The following is an 18,885-nucleotide window of genomic DNA, read 5'->3' on the forward strand; positions in this document are numbered from 1 at the left end:
TTTGGGGCCCGTTCAAAAATTCAAATATTTTGAAATATTCTGGAAACTTACTCTGCAAATTCTGGGGCTACAGATTCTATTGACATGCATGTCATTTTATTAAGGTGATCTGCCGGAAGAAACAGGAAAAAAGCAATCATGCGTAAATGGGTAAATGGTTACAGGCCAGAAATTAGTGGCTAGAAATTATTCAGGAGATTAATGAGATGGGAAGGCATAAAGGATGTGTGGGTGGTGGTTTGGTTGTAAGAGCAGTGACCAGGGGGGATTAGACCAAAAAGATGTCACCTTAAGTGTAAAGAAGAGGAATTTACAGTTCTCAAAACAAAATTTTGAAGAAGTTTAATCATTGTGTTGAAATGATTCACAGTAGGCAGAACCAGAACAGGAAATGTCACAAATCTCTGACATTCTGCAAATAAAAGGCAAACATTTAAGTTATAGTTACACAAACACACTGTCAAACAGCCACTATATATATATATATATATATATATATATATATATATATATATATAGAGAGAGAGAGAGAGATTTTTCACTGTTCCTCACACATGTTGTCACAGATCACTTTTGGAGACATTACATAGACTTGCATTCATTTCCTGGAGACTTACCCCAAACCTTAAAGTGATAATTGGGGTTATTTGACGTGTGGTTGTCTGAGGTGCTTATCTATAGTCAGTGTATTACCTGCAGTAGATTTCGGATCAATGTGTTCCCACCGAGATAAAAACAGTGAAAATATTCAACATAAGGCGAAGACTTCAACTGATATTGATTTTTTTCTGTGGGCATTTTTTTTTTAAAAATGGCGTTTTTGCGGATGGCTCCATGCACAACAGCTCAATACTTCATCACTCCAAACTGGGAGTGCAGTGATCCGAATCTATTGCAGGTAATACACTGCCTATGTATCAGTACCTCACACAGCCCCATGTAAAATAACACGAACTATGCCTTTAACCTAACACTAACCTTAAACACTGACCCAAAAATCTGCTTTGTCCCCAATTAACTGGTCTGTAGTCTGAAATTTGTCCCCAAAGGTAGCCTATAGCGCACACACACACACACACACACACACACACACACACACACACACAGCTAATGTAAAGATAAGTAGGAGTGTTGCTCAGCTCTCACTCTCCAAAAGTAGATGACATCATAAGTGGTTGTTATTGGCATTTGTGAGCATGCAGGCACTTGATTGTAATTATCTGGCATTATCATTCATTGTTAATTAGAATTATTCAGCATTTAAATTTCGCTTAAGTGAACATGAAGGAAAATGAAATGGAAATAAAAATGAATGAGGAGTGGGTGGAGAAGGAGGGAGCCTGTAAAATGAGATGCTGCACTGATCTCAGATCTGAACAACAATATGGGTTCTGAATTGGTTCCCTTAAGGACACATTGAAAAGTAGAACATGGGAAATGTGCTTTGATGTGTTGTTATTATGGCAGCTCATTGAGAAAGGGACAGAAGGAGGGTTAAAATGGTTTCAGGTGGGAGTAAAGGTCTTACAGTTTTTCTCAGTCGCTTTGGTACATTTCTCGAATCATCCTCGACATTTGCAAAACAGTAAGTGAATTTCTCAAAACAATTCGTACAAATAGCAAAACACCATGGATTACCTGCAAAAGCCAGTCTCTTGCTCAAAATCCTTAGTTCATCTCTCAAAAGTAAATATCTGTGTCAATGAACATGTCACTGCCATCAGATGAAAAGTCCTTGTGTTATTGTGTACGGATAAGACAGTCAAATTGCTTAGTCGTGTTGTCAATATAACAGTGTACTCTGGAGGGATGTTCTGATGTAAACTATGGCTAAAGTTTTGATGACACTTATTGTAAATTGTAAGTTACACCTTAGTGTATTGATTGCAAGAGATTGGACAAGATTCACATTTACGCTTTTACTGTTTGTACTGTAATTTGTTGACAGACCATGTCATTGTGATACAGAAAGGCCTCTTCTGCCTCTTCCTCTGTTTTGCCTCCCAACTCCTCCTCCACGCAGCCTCACTCCTCTTCCTCTTCTTCTTCTCTCTGGCTGTTGACCCCGTCCAATTCCTTGTTCTTCCATTGTCAGACATTGTAACATTGTGTTGTGCTCCGGCTATATATATATATATATTATATATATATATATATACTTGCCAGTTGGTTCATGAGATGCACCTTTGAGAATTTCAGAAAACTGGTTGATCATTTGTTGATCTAATGCTTCACACATTTCCCTTCGTTAGAGAAAGTCAAGATTCACCTGGGAGCAATTTAACAATTCAGGACAGATTTAGAAAAATAAGTCAAATGGAAATGTATAGAGATATGTTTGACATATTATGACAACTTGTTCAACCATTTTGCATGTAAAGACTTATGCGATGAACTAATGCCTAAATGTTGTGGGGGGTGAGACTATTCACAGAGACCCATTATAATACATTTTGATCAACATGACATAAGCAATTGATAATGTAGGAAACAGCAGAGAATTGAACATAATCATTTGCATGATGAACCAAAGCATTTGCAACTTGTTCAAAGAAATGAAAAACTGCTTTTTTGATTTGCACAAGTGACACAATGATGTGAAGATTGAACAAGTAGTTTTGAGAATTTCAATTCTGATCTGAGAAATGTACCAAAGCGACAGAGAAAAACTGTAAACAGCCGTGGCCGTGATTAACACCGTTGCACTTCCGTAGATTTTTCTTACTCCTCCAGTATCATCATTACCTGAGAGTTTAGATTTACATACATGAGTATTCATTTAGTGCACCTCACAGAGTATCTTGAAGACAACTTGAGAAGAGACTGCCTCAATATTTCAATATATAAATGTGTTTTTCTAATGTCACTTACAGACCAGATATATGTATGTGCTTTCCAGTGACTATGGCATCCCTCCCGAACACCTCAGCCTGGTCTGTCCGTCTCCTTTTGTTTCTGATTGGATCAGTTTCCTCCTGTTTAATTTGTTTGTGGACTTGAGGTCTTTGTTGTTGTCGACAGAGTAGACAGAGAGAGAGAAAATGTCAAATTTCAAATCACGAAAGAAAGAGACTCCGGTGCCATTTGTTAAAGGACAGGTTCACATCTTTTTCCACGTCCGTCTCGATATGATACTAACACACCCACGTGCACATAGAAGCAGTTTTGGCAGCTGTACTTGTTCACACTTGCTGTGTTATTGTCATGCACTGATTCATTCATCACTCACTGCTCTGTCATGTCTCTGAGGTGAGGTGAAGCTTCCAGGTGCAGAGCTTTCTTTCGCCCCTGCTCATTTTACGCCCTGTGGTCATCTCATGGCTGCACTGAGGGCGGAGATGTGTCAGTGTTGCTTTCAGATCTGTTTTCTGACTGTGGTGCTGTGCTTGGAAAACTTGTGTTACTATGACAACCGGCAACCATGACCTTGTCACCACCAGTCATAGCTCCGTCATTACTGCATATCAAACAGGTTTTTAATGCAGTGATTTTGACGTTAATCTGCTGTTTTTAATATGTATGTAATAATTTTGTTGACACCGTCACTCAAAATAAAAAGGAAAAGAAATCTTCCAGCATCCTTAATCTGTTTTTAAAGGTCCCATATTTTACACTTTTTATTTGAAGTTTTGATGTCCATGAGATGATATACAGTATTTGTGGTTTTAAGAACCCAAAACTGTCTCAATATAGTTTTATAACTCCTGTCTCAGGCTTCTCTCTAGAGCTCTAGTAACAACAGGAAGGTGAGTGAATCAGAAGAAAGCAGGCTCTGAGCCTCTCTTCTGATTGGCTGACTGATTTCTGAGTGATCAAATAAAAATATAGAGATTTCAGGCAAACACTCAGAGAAACCAAATCCTGCAAGGTTTGACAGTGGGTCCAACTGGGTGGGCCTTGGGTGTGGCTGATAGTGGTGACTGCCTTGTTGTGACATCACAAAGTTACAGAAGTCCTGACGGGTTGTTTTAAAGCACAGTTTCTGAATACAGGCTGTGTGCATTTCACCATGGACTGCGCACTTTGATACTGTTACAGTATCAATATAGAACCTAGACCCGCTTGATAATAAAAACAGACATGGAAATCTATCTTTATGCAATATGGGACCTTTTAAGGAAGCACCACCTACTCCAATCTCATCACACAGCCAAATAGAGCAGGTCGTAGTCAAACTTTGACACTGATGTTGATCTAAGACCATTTGTTCACTACTGGTAAAGATGTATAATCTGGTGAATTCAAATAGCAGTGAAATTAGTCATTGATCTGTTTCCCTTTGTGTGGTTGCACTGAACATAAACTCATACAGCAGCAGCAGCAGCTGTGCACACTTACAAGAGTGGCAGCCGCACTGCTGATCTGCTTATATTGGAAACAAAGTGGCTGCTTTTGCTTGCTGTGTGAAAGCACATTCAAGTCCAACTCAGATCACATTTAACCTTCCCTTTTCTGCAGTTTAAAATAATGTCAAAATATATTTCAAATTCTCGTTCATAGTGCAGTATGATCAAAAGGAAGAGAAAATAAAAGGTCTTAGGGGAGTATCGCACTATAGCTACAAGTCATAGGCAGACAGCTGTTTCTAGTGGTATTAAAGAGTAAGGACCACAACAGCATCTAATTGGACCCAAGTGACCTCAGCAGCTTCGTTTACATGCCATTTATTGTGCTGCAGCTGAGCAGCTAATTACATTCTAAGCAGCAAACTGACATAAGCAGTTCACTTTTCCACTAATGTAAATGTTTGGACACTTGTACACAAGCTAAAGTGCAGGACAAGACCTGTGTTCATGTTGATAAGTTAGAGAAGAAGAAGAGACTTAGCAGGGAAGCTAATGTTCTGAGCGGTGGTGTGTTGTCAGGACAAGCAACCAGTTAAAGCTAAAAAAAGACTCAATAGAATAGAATAGAGTAGATATCTTTTCTTACATCTGATCTCAAATCAGCGTTCTGTCCCATAAAACATCTGATGCCTGTTTGCATTCATTGTGTAATTTTATGTCATTTTCATGGGTGTGACTGTGTCCCATATAAATATATATATATATATATATTATCAAGCAGAGAGCACAGCAGCCTTTTTTGGAGGATTGCACATTGAGGATAATCCTGGGATCTTTGATGGTTGATTAGCTATGGCCAAAGCGCGCTTGTCAAGCTGTCCTTGACTCAGCTTCTACCGTTCTGAGGTCAGTTAAACCAAATTTGTGCATTAAGTGTTAAGAGCATGAAGTTGGAAGTAAACAAGCAAATCACACTGATTTATCATCTCTGTGCAAGATCTGCCGTGAGTTTGAGAAGTTTGAGAACGAATATTGTTACAGGAGTAGGGCAGCTCCTTTCAGGAATAGCTCAGTATGGAGGTTGTGTGCATAGTGGATGAGAGAGAGAGAGAGAGAGAGACAGAGAGAGAGAGCAGTGATGCTGGCAACTAGAGCTGAGAGTGAGCTAGTTAGTTAGAAGTTAACAGTATAGCTCTGAACTTACAGTGCAGTGTATGTGCACTTTACACTGTCAGTAAATAAATCCTATCACTCCTCAAAATCTGTCTGTTGAGTGTGTCATTGTCAGTTCATGGTAAATAGTTTGAATATTACCATAGAAGTGGTCTTTAGATATTTTTCCTCCATACTGCATATTTGATATGTTCAGAAGAATAATCCTAATACTTCCTCAGCCAGGAAGGTGAAAGTTGAGGATGTCCAGACAGAGAGCAGCAAGATGCAGGAGAGAGACAAGCTCATGAAAGACAGAGGGCTCTGTAACATTCACCACACGCCACTGGTTCAGAGTCTGTGGCTCTTGTGTAGCAGCTGCTGTCTGCGCTGCAACATGCAACATTTACAACATTTGATTGGCTGTATCCAAATATGGTTTCCATCTAAGCAGACAGGGTCGACCTCGACATCATGAAACCAAAAACATAAAATGATCATTTCTCCCTTGTGGTTTCAAAACAGATTTATAAAATGTAGCAGAGAGAAAAAAATATTTAATTTCATTTGGACATTAAGAGACGGGGAATAAAATCCACAGTCCTCATTCTGCATATAAATGACTTCTAAAGTTTCAGCAGTCTGAGAGTATAATTTATTCCATTTTCTATCCTGATTCATACAACAAAATTGTACTGTACAGTAGCCTAAGTTGCAGGCTGTAGTATAATGTGTCACCAAAAATTCATTATATTTTGAGAAAAAACTATTTCAACAATTTCGACAATTTCACCAATAAGCACATTTATTATCAAAAAACTTTAGTATATTGAAATGAAAATGAAACAAAATTACATTACGTATGAGTGAGCAACTGGAAGCAGCGACTGGAGCACAACAGAAACTTGGTTTCCTCCCGACACCTGAGCCAAAGAGCACAGTCATGGCATCAGAGAGTGATTAAAGAAGCTATTTGTAAGTTTAAATATTGCTACATAGCCAATGTTAGATTGTTGGATTTGAAAAGTTTATAATACTGTACACACTCTGAGCAGCACTACTACTTCAGGAGATTGGTTGGAAGAAGGGTGTGATGTGACCTGAACTCCCACAGGAGTTGCAGGAGATGATTTGAGAGCCTCCAGCATTCATCGCCAGTGATTCAGTGCCCAACGCAGATCAGCTCAGGCAAATGTTTGATTGGGCAGTGCTCTGCTGGAGAAGGCTTTATGATGTTCATAGAATATATTTTTCCATATTTAAGGTTAAGGTCATCAAATAAGAGTGACATTCTTGTCGTCTTCCAGTGTAAACGCCGAAGGCAACCAGAAACTGACTGATAGATAAATCTGCAGACTTGAACACTGCAGTGATGTTTTACCCGGTGGCGATAGCTTAATCACACTCAGGGAATGGCAGGATGAGACTCATTAAATGAACATATTTGCCTTGAAGGATTTTAGACCTTAGATATGTTTACTGCTTGAGGAATGTATGGCCTACCTAGGAGAGGGGCTGGGACAGTGGAGGCTAGAGATGCTGAGTGGTTCCACAGAGTCAGTGTGATTGGCCAAGAAGACAGGCTGTAGTGTGGAGGCCTGGGTGGAAGCAATGGCTGCTCGAGATGAGGCGGACGCTGAAGTATTATCTCGGGTTTTGAGACGAGCATCAATGGTTTGCATGGAGTCAGCGAGGGAGTGCAGGGTGGTGATGAAAGTGTTGGAGAGAAATGTTTCTCCTCCTAGGCTGGAGAGCTTCAGAAGGGCCTGGAGTAGGTGACTCTTATCCAGGCAGAAGCAGATACTCTGTGGGATTGCAACTTATCAACTGGACTGCAGAGCTGAGATTGAGGAAGGCCTGAGGCTGGAGTGATGCTACGATCTTGACATTGGGACGGCAGGAGATGTGGCTCATCTATTGGGCTGCTGCACAGAGCTAGGCTAGTGCTCCTACTCCGGCTGAATCTGCAGCATATCAATGCTGGGGTCCAAAACGAGGTTGGCTTAAACAATAAGAGCAAAGTACAATACAGAGTAGAATGTATTCCATTCACAGCAATACGCACTGAAATGAAAGCTGGCAGCAAAGAGAGGAGAAGAGATTTAAAGTTTGACAGCAATGACACGATTGGCTGAGGACGTATGAAGTATAATAGTCTTCCTGATTGTGTTAGGATCTGCAGTTTTGTCTATTCCCACGTTTCTCTGTTGTGTTTTCCTCTCCCTTCTTGTTGAATGTTTGTCCCCAGTTTGTCCCCCCCCCCCCGTCTGTCTTTGTGTGTCTTAGGCTGGGTGTAGCTGACCTACATTCTGCTCTTCTACCAAACTCCTCACGGACCTGCTGCACCTCACACACCTGTGGATCATTTACTCTGATAACCAACTACCTGGACTTTCATACTCGGGAGAGAAGAGACCCTGTTGCTGCCCTGTTTGTCACAAACTGTGCATTAAATTGTTTAAACTTCCACCTGTCTCTCGTGTCTGCGTTGTGGGTCCAGAAAACAGTTGCTAGACTGTAACAGATTAAATTTAGGCTGAGCTTCATTTGGGCTCCAAAATGATTTCTACAAGTTATGAGACATTCTCACCATAACCTGGATTATTAAATAATGAATTTCAAAAAGAAAAAAAGAAAACACAGACACAAAAGGTGCTCAGCACTCAGTAGCTGAGCAGTAAAGTCCATTAACAGGCTGGTTTGACTGATCTGCTCACAGTATAATTGGAGAATGGTGGTTTTTAATGTGTTTTCTGTTTTTTTTTCTGTTCTGTTTTCTCGTGTGGGAGGAAATCAAACACTAACAGCACTGTCAGTGGTAAGTGTGTGCCCTTATTGCTGTTTGGATAGGACATGACATTTGTGCAAATAAAAACCACCACAGCCACCACAGCTGACTGACAGCTGGTCCAGCTGTGTTGTTGTCATCAGGATCCGACGTTGCAGATGACATCGGAGAAGAAAGGATGTTTCATTTCATTTCTCTCTCCTCACGTCTTTTCCTTGCATCTCTCCTCATGTTTCAGTGGGAGGGACTAAGATGTGGAGGAAAAGACCCACCAAAAACATCCAGCACAGCCCCCAGCACAGCCCCCACCCCAGCCCCCACCCCAGCCCCCAGCACAGCCCCCACCACAGCCCCCACCCCAGCCCCCAGCACACCCTGCTGGCCTCTGTCAACCAGTATAATATCGGTAATCCCCCTGAAAAGCCAAACTAAAGACCGGTGAGATGGACAGGTGGTGCTCCTGCTGCTCCTGAGTCATTGCTGGGATCATGGGGCTGCTGTGCTCCCCAGCTATATCCCAACTTTATCTCCTCATGATGACAACCAGCTTGATTGGCTTCGGTACCACAGTGCTGCTGTTGGCCACTAATGAACTGCTGTGTCCCGAGTTCCCAGCTGGCACTCTGGTGCCGGCCAGTTCTCCCACAGACCCACCAGAGCAGCTTCGAACAGGGCTATTCCTTTATTCCCACACACACCAAGTTCAGTCTACACAAGGTTTAACAACTCATTTAACACTTTACTTTAAAATGGTACTTCACTGATTTAGCATCACATAGTTAGACTCACAATGGGCTGTAAGAAAAGGATCAAAATTGAAGCAGCAGAACTAGAGATATTATTTTTTCATTTTATATAAATATTAATGCGAGTCAACCGTCGGGTGTGTTATGCCAGCAGAGCTTCAAGCCTGAAGCCGACATGAGGAGTGAGCTACAGAGGTCTGGTAAGCTCAGTTCTTTATAATTCCCAGACTTGCACTGTTCAGACCCACTCACTCATCCCTGCTGCAGAGAGCGCTGCACCTTAGTGAAGCTACAAATTTGTTAGTGTGTTGATAATATTATATTTATATACTGATTTTTTTATATACTTTTATTTTCTCCATGTTATTTCTAATATTAGCTCCAGTCATGATACATCATACATATGATTTTCACTTTCATCACAATTATCACAGTAAAAATCACTTCATATTGTTTAATTTCTACACAATTTCCACATATCATCTGCACTGTCGTAGCCTGAGAGGTGCACAACACCTCAAACTCAAAATGCTTGATCCATTTAGAGACGTGCCTCTGGTACATTATACACTGAGGGAAAAGAAAACTCAAACACCCTGGACAGATATCATTTTCACTCTCTCTCTTCACCTATTGCATTTGTATAATAATTGAAGTATATCTCAGTTTTATTACGACTTGTAAATCAACAACCTACATAGTCTTTTAATTATTACCTTGCTTCATCTGCAGTCTAGCACCCCTGTTACAACTACAACTCTATTTTGGTTTTGATCAAATTTGGGAAATGATATGGAACAGAAGGAACCTGGCTCCTCTTTTAACCGTATAATTCACTGTATAACATTATCACTTTTCTGATCCTCTGTGCAGGAGGGTTTTTGATGCCGCCACATCACAGTCTCTGTCATTTCTGTCCCGAGGTGCAAGTATTCTCAGTATCAGACTTTGATGTCCTAGTTTGATGAGCCACTTATTTTTATTCTACCTTTTGATTATTTTTCTATATTATCCGATTTACAGTGTACCCTAAGATTACAGTAGTTCTGCGTTCAAATTAGTGAAGAAATCCAGATATGTTTGACAGCTTCATTTATTTTAGTTGGTGTCGGTGTGGATCTATTGTTGCAGGATGATCTAGATGGCATTTAGATAGTGTCAAAATACTGAACTTTGCATTAAAGAGCAGCACTTTGGGCGTCCCGGGGGCTCACCTGGTGCCATGGGGGCTTAGTCCTGGCCATGGGTTTCTTGTCTCTCTCTCTCACTGACGTTATCAGAATAGAGGCAAAAAAATGCAAGAAGAAAAGAGCAGCACTTTAAAATGTCACTGAAATGTGGCTTAAAAGGCATTTTTTGCAACTGAAAGCAAACTGCCATATCAAGTAGTGTCTGCTGCTTTACTTTGTGGCTGCTGTTCACTTTCACTCTCAGCTCGGTGCTGTCACTGTCTGTTTGTGACGGCTCAACCAAGATCAACTTGGGACACGTTTATTTTCACTTCAGTTTCAGGGTATTCATCATGAGAACTTTTGTAATTATACCTTTTGCTTTATTGACTCATCATGTGAAATCTGTGCCTGGACAGTATTATGGTTCTGAAACACTTAACCACCCATTTATTCATGTCCCTGTTTACCAGATTTCTATACAGCATAACAATACAAGCTAGCTAGTTTCAATTAATGATTTGACAATGGACGTCAGCCACCGACAGTGTCCTCATAAGGAGTCTCTCTGCCAGTCTCATGCCAGTGCTGTTATTCAAATGAACAAGCGCAAGAAAAAGCTGCTCCAGCGGGGGATAAGTTGAACCAAGATGTTCTATGGGTCTACCAGGAACAAAGCACATGGGGCTCACTCTTTGATATTTCCATTTTTTCCTCCAAAATATCAATCATGAATGAAACGAGGGGGAGCCTTTGGTAGAAAACGAGATATAATGAACAGCAGGTCTGTAATAAAAAGGTCTTGAGGGCTGCATGGAGGGAAAAGGCTAAACTCTCCGTCAGGAACTCTGCCTGTCACACCATCTCGGATCCTCTAATCTCATTACTCTCAGGCAGGGAAGGGGATTAAGATTTTATCCTGTTGCCGAAACCAAGGATGTCTGCCTGATGTAAAACTTCACCATCTACTTTACTCCCTGCAGCTAGACTTCATTCTTTAGCCATCAGCTCCTATCAAAAGTGTTGATCTCCACTGCTCTGAGGAGCGCCGCCGCTAGTTCCTCCACTGAGCCAATGAGCCGTATTATGACACGAGTTTATCAGGAGAGGAACCGAAACAGCGGCGTGCTTTTATTACAATGTACCTCTCTTGACTCAAAATAATTCACACAATGAAAGCTACAAAACTTGACTGTTGCCAGCACCTGAGGAGCTGATTACTATTCATGAGGTGTTATTTTGGCCATAGCTACAGTCTGACTTGCTAAATACACATTATACCAACATTTATATTCATGTTGAAAATAGAAAACATTAGGAAATGTTCTCAGCCTTTCATACTTTCTCTTGTTTATTCATGTTTTACTTTGTGTCTAGATGACATTACTGACATACTTTCACACATTTCATTCAAAAAAGGTTCTGTAAATGAGATTTTTAAAGATTTTCTATAGTGGAGTAATGTCTGTATGTATTGTGTGAGCTGAATCTCTCAAGTACATAAGCTCCAATAGTATTCACTAAACTGACCTTTCTCAGTACCTCTTCAAAAGTTGTTGTACTTTTATTCCTGACGTTTGTGAACCCACTTCATTTGCAGGTTTACACTTACAGTTGCAGATGTACGTTTTTATTTTTATTATCATGCAAATGAATATCATGGCTGAGGCTTCATTATATATTCAATGCAGTGACTCATCTGGAACATTTATAATTGCCTCTTTAATGATGTTTTATTCACCTTATTATGTCCATTTCCGCATCATGGCCACAGATGAATTCACAGGAATAAATAATAATAAATGACTGAATCGTTTGTCACATGAAGTGTATCATTTCAAACTTTGACAAGATGTCATTGAGAATGCCTGTGTTCCTACAAGTCCTCCGACCTCTTGTTCCATCTGATTAATACAGAATATATACGCTGGGTTCTGTCTATATCTACTTTCATCCCTCATACAAATTCTCAAGGATCTGTCAGCGGGTCAAACTCTTGCAAGTGTATGTTGATTAACTTTCCTGCGGGTACATATTTGTCAAAGTAGGTCAGGTAAATCCTATATCTCGCTGTAGGTTAACATCACAACCATCTCTCTCCACACTGATTAGCTCAGTTCACTGCTGGCAAGCAAATCATGATAACGAAAAGCGGGGCAGCAGTAAACATGTCATCATGAAAAATGCAGCGCCCCTCTGAGCCAGTCAGGAACAAATATGTCACTTCATCTGGTCCAATAACTGTAGAACTCCCTTGGACTAATCAGCGTGACAGTAGGTGCTCTGTGCAAATGTAAAAATCTTTTGGTGTGTGTGTGTGTGTGTGTGTGTGTGTGTGTGTGTGTGTGTGTAAGGTAGGCGCACACATGTAAATTAATAATCCCACCAACATGCTCCATTTTCTTCATGAGACCACCTTTTACCAGTGTAAACTTTTATGTGCATATATTCAATTATTATTTTTGTATTATATTTTGTTTTTATTTGTTGCTGAAAATTAGAAAACTTTTCACATATAGAAAGTTTTTCATTCAGTTATTGATATATTTTTGTCATGAAAACAATGACAAATATGCACTAGAACAAGTGTGAGATAGTGAAAGGCGGCCCATTGAAATGACATGTTAACCAAGCTGCTGCTCAGCCTCTGATCTTATAACCACTTCATCCTACAAAACTACCACACACATAATTACAGACAAAGACTGTGCTGTGGTTTCAGTTATATTTACTTCAATAAAATGAAATGAAAGTAAAATGATCACTCAGAGAGGCAGTTAGAAGCTGTAGAAATGCTGCTACTGCTCCGCCTTCTGCCCCTCACTGAACAGACCAGAATCTAGCACTCAGTCAGATATATTTAATCATATTAATATTATAGTTAATCTGCTTCATCAGACTGTGTGAGTGAGGGTCCATCTGCTTTGATTGACAGTGACCAAACAACCAGACTCAATCGTCATCAGATTCTGACACAAATACAAACACACAGACTTCCAAACACAGAGAGAGAGAGAAACAAGAAATATAGAAATCTTCCCATAATACACCAAAAACTGCTCTAACTGGAACAGATTTAGCAGTAAGTAGTGTTTTTGTGTAAGAGCCCATCACTTATAGTAAGAAGCTGATTTAGAAAATACATTTTCAGGGCTTTTAAAACCTCGGTTCAGATAAGGGAAAAGTGCCTCAGGTGGAGCCGGAGAAAAATCTCTGACATGCATTAGCCACTAATGAAAAGTCAGGGGAGGAGTCACCAAAATCAGACAGGACATAATCCAATTGTGAAATATTCCAACGTGAACAAAAAAAAAAGGGTTAAAGTCCACAAGACGGCAAGGAGACTGTTTGGGACTGACGAGCACAGCGGTGGTCTCTGATAACCGTCAGAAGAAGCTGTATGAGGCAAATCCAACAATCAGAGATGTAACAAAAAGAAAAACAAAGGAAATTTCTGCTGCAGTAATTTTCATGCGCCAGTCTGGTACATACACAGAACTGTGCTTCCCACCGAGGAGGAAAGTCTCTCATTGGTATTTACAAGAAAAACACATATGGAGTGACTTTGATTTACAATGGCGCAACGCATGTTTGTGTGTGTATGTGTGTGTATGTGTGTGTGTGTGTGTGTGTGAGCTGGGTCACTGTGGATTCCACACAAAATATGGTATGAGAAACTGTGGATTTTCCTCTTACTTCCCTTTAAGGCAGCAGCTGCACTGCACATGAACATTTAATAGCAGGGCGTTATTATGTGGATGTCAGCTCTGGTAAATGTATTGGGGGTTTTTTCAAGCTAGCATATATAACATCCTAATGGATTCACTGTATGTATGCTTCATGGAGTCCCTATAGATCATGATCACCTCCACTATTATGAAATGGGAGTATGTGTGTGGGGGGAGAGGGGTCAGGTGGAGGGTGTTTACGCTCTTATGTGGTTCATATATTTGTGCTTCCCTATACCTCAAGAACTGTTTGATTCTACCTGAGATGCATTTAATACACAAGCTTCCAGACCAAATTCGTGAGTTTCCTCAAGGGGTAAACCTGCACGGTGTTAAAAGGTCCCATATTGTTTAAAGTGAGATTTTTTTTTTATTATAGATCAGGTCTAGGTTCTGTATTAATACTGTGAAAGTATCAAAGCCTCAGTCCACAGAGAAATGCACACAGCCTGTATTCAGAAACTGAGCCTTAAAACCAGCCGTCAGGACTTCTGTAACTTTGTGATGTCACAACAAAGCAGTCACTGCTCTCAGCCACGCCCCAAGCCCCGCCCCCCTGGACCCACCATCCAGTCTTGCAGGATTTGGTTTCTCTGATTGTTTAACTGAAATCTGCTGTATATTTATTAGATCACTCAAAAAACAGTCAACCAATCAGGCGAGAGGCTCAGAGCCTCTCGTCTGATTGGCTTGTCGACCTGTTGTTGCTATAGCTCCAGAGAGAAGCCTGAGAGAGGAGATGTAAAACTACACTGAGGTGTTTTTTGGTTCTTAAAACCACAAACATATCTTCTTCAAATGATATTTGGGACCTTTAAGTCCGTAGATAACACAATGAATGGATCTCAGAGTCCAGCTGAGATCGACATAGAATCAGCATCATTTTACTCAGAGCTGATTTCCTTCAGGCTGACAGCTTTGTCTGAACAGTCACATCAGAAAAGAAAAAACTAAGAATTGAAAAAAAAAAGAGCAAGCTTAGCAAGTTATCTTATCTCTGATTCCATGCTTCCACATATCAAAGTTATTTCATGATTATTTTTGATTTAATTTACTGCACTGGCAAATCATTTTGCTGGTTTCAAGCAAAATGAGATAGACAAGAGATAGAAACTGAAAAAAGGCGACATTGTATGAGAAAATTGATTTGATTTGATCTATTCATTTTACATGCAAGTTTGTCTAACTCAGGGTAAAATCTTTCATTAAGCTCAGCATATTTTATGATGTAGGCATTATGTTTCAAACCCAACAGATGTTGCAGCACAAGTAAGTTTTAGTGTATAATTTAACAGTCAAGGCAGTTTTTTCACACAGCACATTTCAACACTGGCAGTTCAAAGTGCTTTCCAAATTGCATGAAATAAGTATTAGAGAATTTAAATTAAAATAAATCAATAAATTAGATAATAATAATTGGCAAAACCAAGAAAGGGACAAAAATGTATATAGTTATTAACCAGTATTATTAAGTGTAATTTTCAGTTTCTGGTCCTGAACCAGTTCAGAACTGACGCCTGACACAGTTTCCAACCTGAGATATAAAAATACCAGACTGAAGTTACGCATGAGTCTTTTTTCAAATGTCATTCAGGAGTTGGGTTTTTGTATTTATCAGTTCATTTAGTGGTTGGTAGGCAATTTATTTAACAATGAGATAAAATATAAAACCAGCATGTTCTATAATCATCAACAGAGACGTCTGATGAGACTCAGCAGCAGAAGCCACAGCCACACATTGTCCGGGGACAGCAGGACTGAACGGTATGTCACTGTCCATGTGATATCTTCTCGGCTGTGGCTCGGCGAGTTATTTTGCCTCCAGTTCCCTCTCTTTTACAGAGTGTAATTATCGTCCCCGCTCTCTCACAGCAGCAGGTGTGTTACGTGAGTGGAGTGTGATGCCCTGACCATTCAGACTGGCCTTAGAGCAGCAAAGCGCCACAGTGCAGTTTGTTATTTTATCTTTAAAATCAGTAAATAGTGTCAGTTTCATTACTTTATATTCATGTAATAAATACACACAAAAGTGTCTGAAAAATTTGAAATAAAATGAGATTTTATTTCATTTTATGTGACTCAGACCCCGGCAGACGGTGATCACCATGGGGAACGGTTCATAAGAATAAGGTGCTTCCTATTAGATTAAACTTCCTCCAGAGCTAACACAGCAGTGGCGGTTTCTGATCAGAGGGTTTGATTGGAGATAGTGAGGCGGGTCGCCAAATCCTCACAGTGCTGAATGACAGCGCATAGAGAGAGAGAGAGAGAGAGAGAGAGAGAGAGAGAGAGAGAGAGAGAGAGAGAGAGAGAGAGAGAGAGAGAGAGAGAGAGAGAGAGAGAGAGAGAGAGAAAACTTCTAAAGTTTGATAGCTTACGAGTGATTGGCTCAAGGCCAGCGTGTCAGGTTGTGATTGGATGAAGATGAGAATGAGCCGGTGGAGCTGAGACATAGTGGGAAATGTGCTTGTGACTTAGAAGTACAAAGAGATCTTCCTGACTGAACTTTCACTACGCTTCATAAATGTCAATTAGACGGTAATCTGTATGAGAAATAAAGGAGAAGGGAAAAGATTTGGTGATATAATCATCTGCTTATAATGATCAATGCAAAACGGACAGATGTGATGACTATAAGTGGTTTCAGGCATTCAGACGCTACACACTATTTGGCTACGTGTCGGACCATAGAAAGTAATAATGGGAAAGTTCCCGTCAGGCAAAATGAAATAAATATGAGACGTGCTTCAGCTCCATGGAGAGAAATGCCACTCCAACTGTGTCATTCAACCACCTACAGACAGACTGCAGCACAATATAAATACACAAACACACCGGTAATTTGTTATGCACCAAACACTCCCCACACACACACACACACACACACACACACACACACACACACACACACACACACACACACACACACACACACACACACACACACAGCCTTTATTTGCAACTGTTTGAAAGTTTGCCTGAGATGGCCGTGAGCTTGTTGTGTTTGTGAAACAGAACTCACTCTCTGCTCGCCCTGTGATGTCGCCGCTCCACACTTCACAGCTGGTTAGAGAGAGAGAGCTGAGCGTGTCATGAGCAGACATTACCGATGAGATGCATCCAGTGAGTACATTGAACTATCAGGGGCATTTATCATAAATCCATCATACATAGAGAGTTTGCAATCATTCCTTGACATCTTTCTCTGCTGTAATCGAGTCATGGTCCTACCTGTTACGCTCTGCCACAGTGTCTCAGCAGCTTGGTTCAAAACGAGGCCGAACTGACCGGTGGGAGGACCGGGACCTTTCCTCATGGGTCGCTGCACAAACCGATTAGCCCGTGTGGTTTTGGGCGGTTCTGGGCCGCTGCTGAGAGCGCAGCTACAATAAAAGGTCTGGTAAGTTGACTTTTCCTTCTGATACTTTTGCGAGTTTAATATAAATTGAGTTTACACCAGTACGTACTGCCTTCAGGAAATAGCCATATCCCCAGAAGTCGGATACTGACAACAACTCTCCCTTCTACCACCTAATCTGCGAACAAGCTTCTTTATGTTAAGATCAATGAAGGCAACCCTTTACAACCCTGGATTTAGTCAGCAGGATAAGGTTTGTTATTTCATGCGTGTACTAACCAAAGTAATTGCGTATTGTGTGTTTGGCTCAGATTTTAGTGCACTGACAGACGGATCTGGTGAAGGAAGATAATGCACTAAAATAAATAATGTTGGTGCCATATTTGCTGCTATATGTTTAGTTAGTACTGAGAAAGTGGAATGTGAAAAATATAAATGCCTGTACAAACTATAATGTAATTCAAAAAGGACTTTGACGATAATCTTTTTTGGTCGATACTATTTTACATACTGGGAGAATAAAACACCTCAATTTCTGACGTTAGAGACAGCAGAGAGATAAAGAGCTGCAGGATTGAGTTTCTGATTTATTCTTCAACCCCACAGATATTTTCTGTCATCTGCGGAGATAAAGAAGAACATGACACAAAGGACACAAGGAGCACCTAAAGATTTAAAGTTTTGTGATTTAAAAACAACTCTCACACAAAAGGCCAGACATGGAAATTGAATAGAGGCACAACACTTTGAATTGTCAACACATAGATCATTGCTACAGCCCGGAGCTGCACTACTGACGGATCCATAGAAGGATTAATGTTCCTTTGTCTGAACCTCTGGCCCTCAGCTGGCTGATATAAACCGAGGAGAGAAAAACAGAGAGCAGGTGTGCTTTCTCATGATATCTATGTCTGTCTTATACGTCCCCGTCTTCTTCTGTGTGTGTGAGAGAGTCAATTAGTGTGATTCACAAGTGACGTCATTGTCCATTGGCATCACACAGACCTCACACAGTTACAGGCATTTCACTGTTCTGTTTGATTGGATCTTGGAGCAAAAGTGAGGTTGAACATGTCGCCGTGTCATCTGAGCAAGCTGCAGCAAAACAACAGAACACAGTGTGAGAAGTGAGTGGGTAGAGCTTCATGTCTTGTCCTGCAGAGAAACTTCCCCTAATGTTCCCATGAAAATGACACAGTGCTGAAGATCAGCTATTTCCATAGAAAAACAATATATTCAAAATCATGTATGCTATTAATTGTATTTCTTGTACAAAAACATGTTATTTTATCCAGTAATATTAATAAGCAGCTGGGAATACAGCAAAAATACCACAATCATGTTAGGTTTTAGTGTAAATCTGGACCCACAAGACAGATCACAAGAACTGAGGTGAACATCAGTCAAGTTCTTCTATGGCAAACTTTGCAGATTGAGGGGGAGTTTGGCTTGTGAAAGTGGGAAGAGGTTTGGTGTTTTGGCGGAGGGGGAAGAGGCCAGGGGTGATTGCTGGCGAGTGTGAGGGAATGAGGCAGTTATAGACCGGCTGCAGATGGAGATGAGGGGAAGGGAGCGGTTGCCGCCTGGAGCAGTCAACACAGCAGAGGAGACGGGCAGAGACGCTCAGAGAGTGACAGGAGACTGGTGTTCCTTCAAGT

At 40.6% G+C, this 18,885-nt stretch overlaps 1 long non-coding RNA gene across 1 annotated transcript; it reads left to right on the top strand.

Annotated features, from left to right (window-relative positions):
* The first annotated feature begins 16,887 nt into the window (after nt 1-16,887).
* Nucleotides 16,888-17,923, top strand: LOC130174302 (uncharacterized). Its single transcript, XR_008828571.1, has 3 exons — nt 16,888-16,992; nt 17,120-17,269; nt 17,834-17,923. It is a non-coding gene; the product is annotated as an uncharacterized LOC130174302 (long non-coding RNA).
* The last annotated feature ends 962 nt before the right edge of the window (nt 17,924-18,885 follow it).

Source organism: Seriola aureovittata, chromosome 9 (genome assembly GCF_021018895.1).
Source record: "Seriola aureovittata isolate HTS-2021-v1 ecotype China chromosome 9, ASM2101889v1, whole genome shotgun sequence".
Lineage (NCBI taxonomy): Eukaryota > Metazoa > Chordata > Actinopteri > Carangiformes > Carangidae > Seriola > Seriola aureovittata.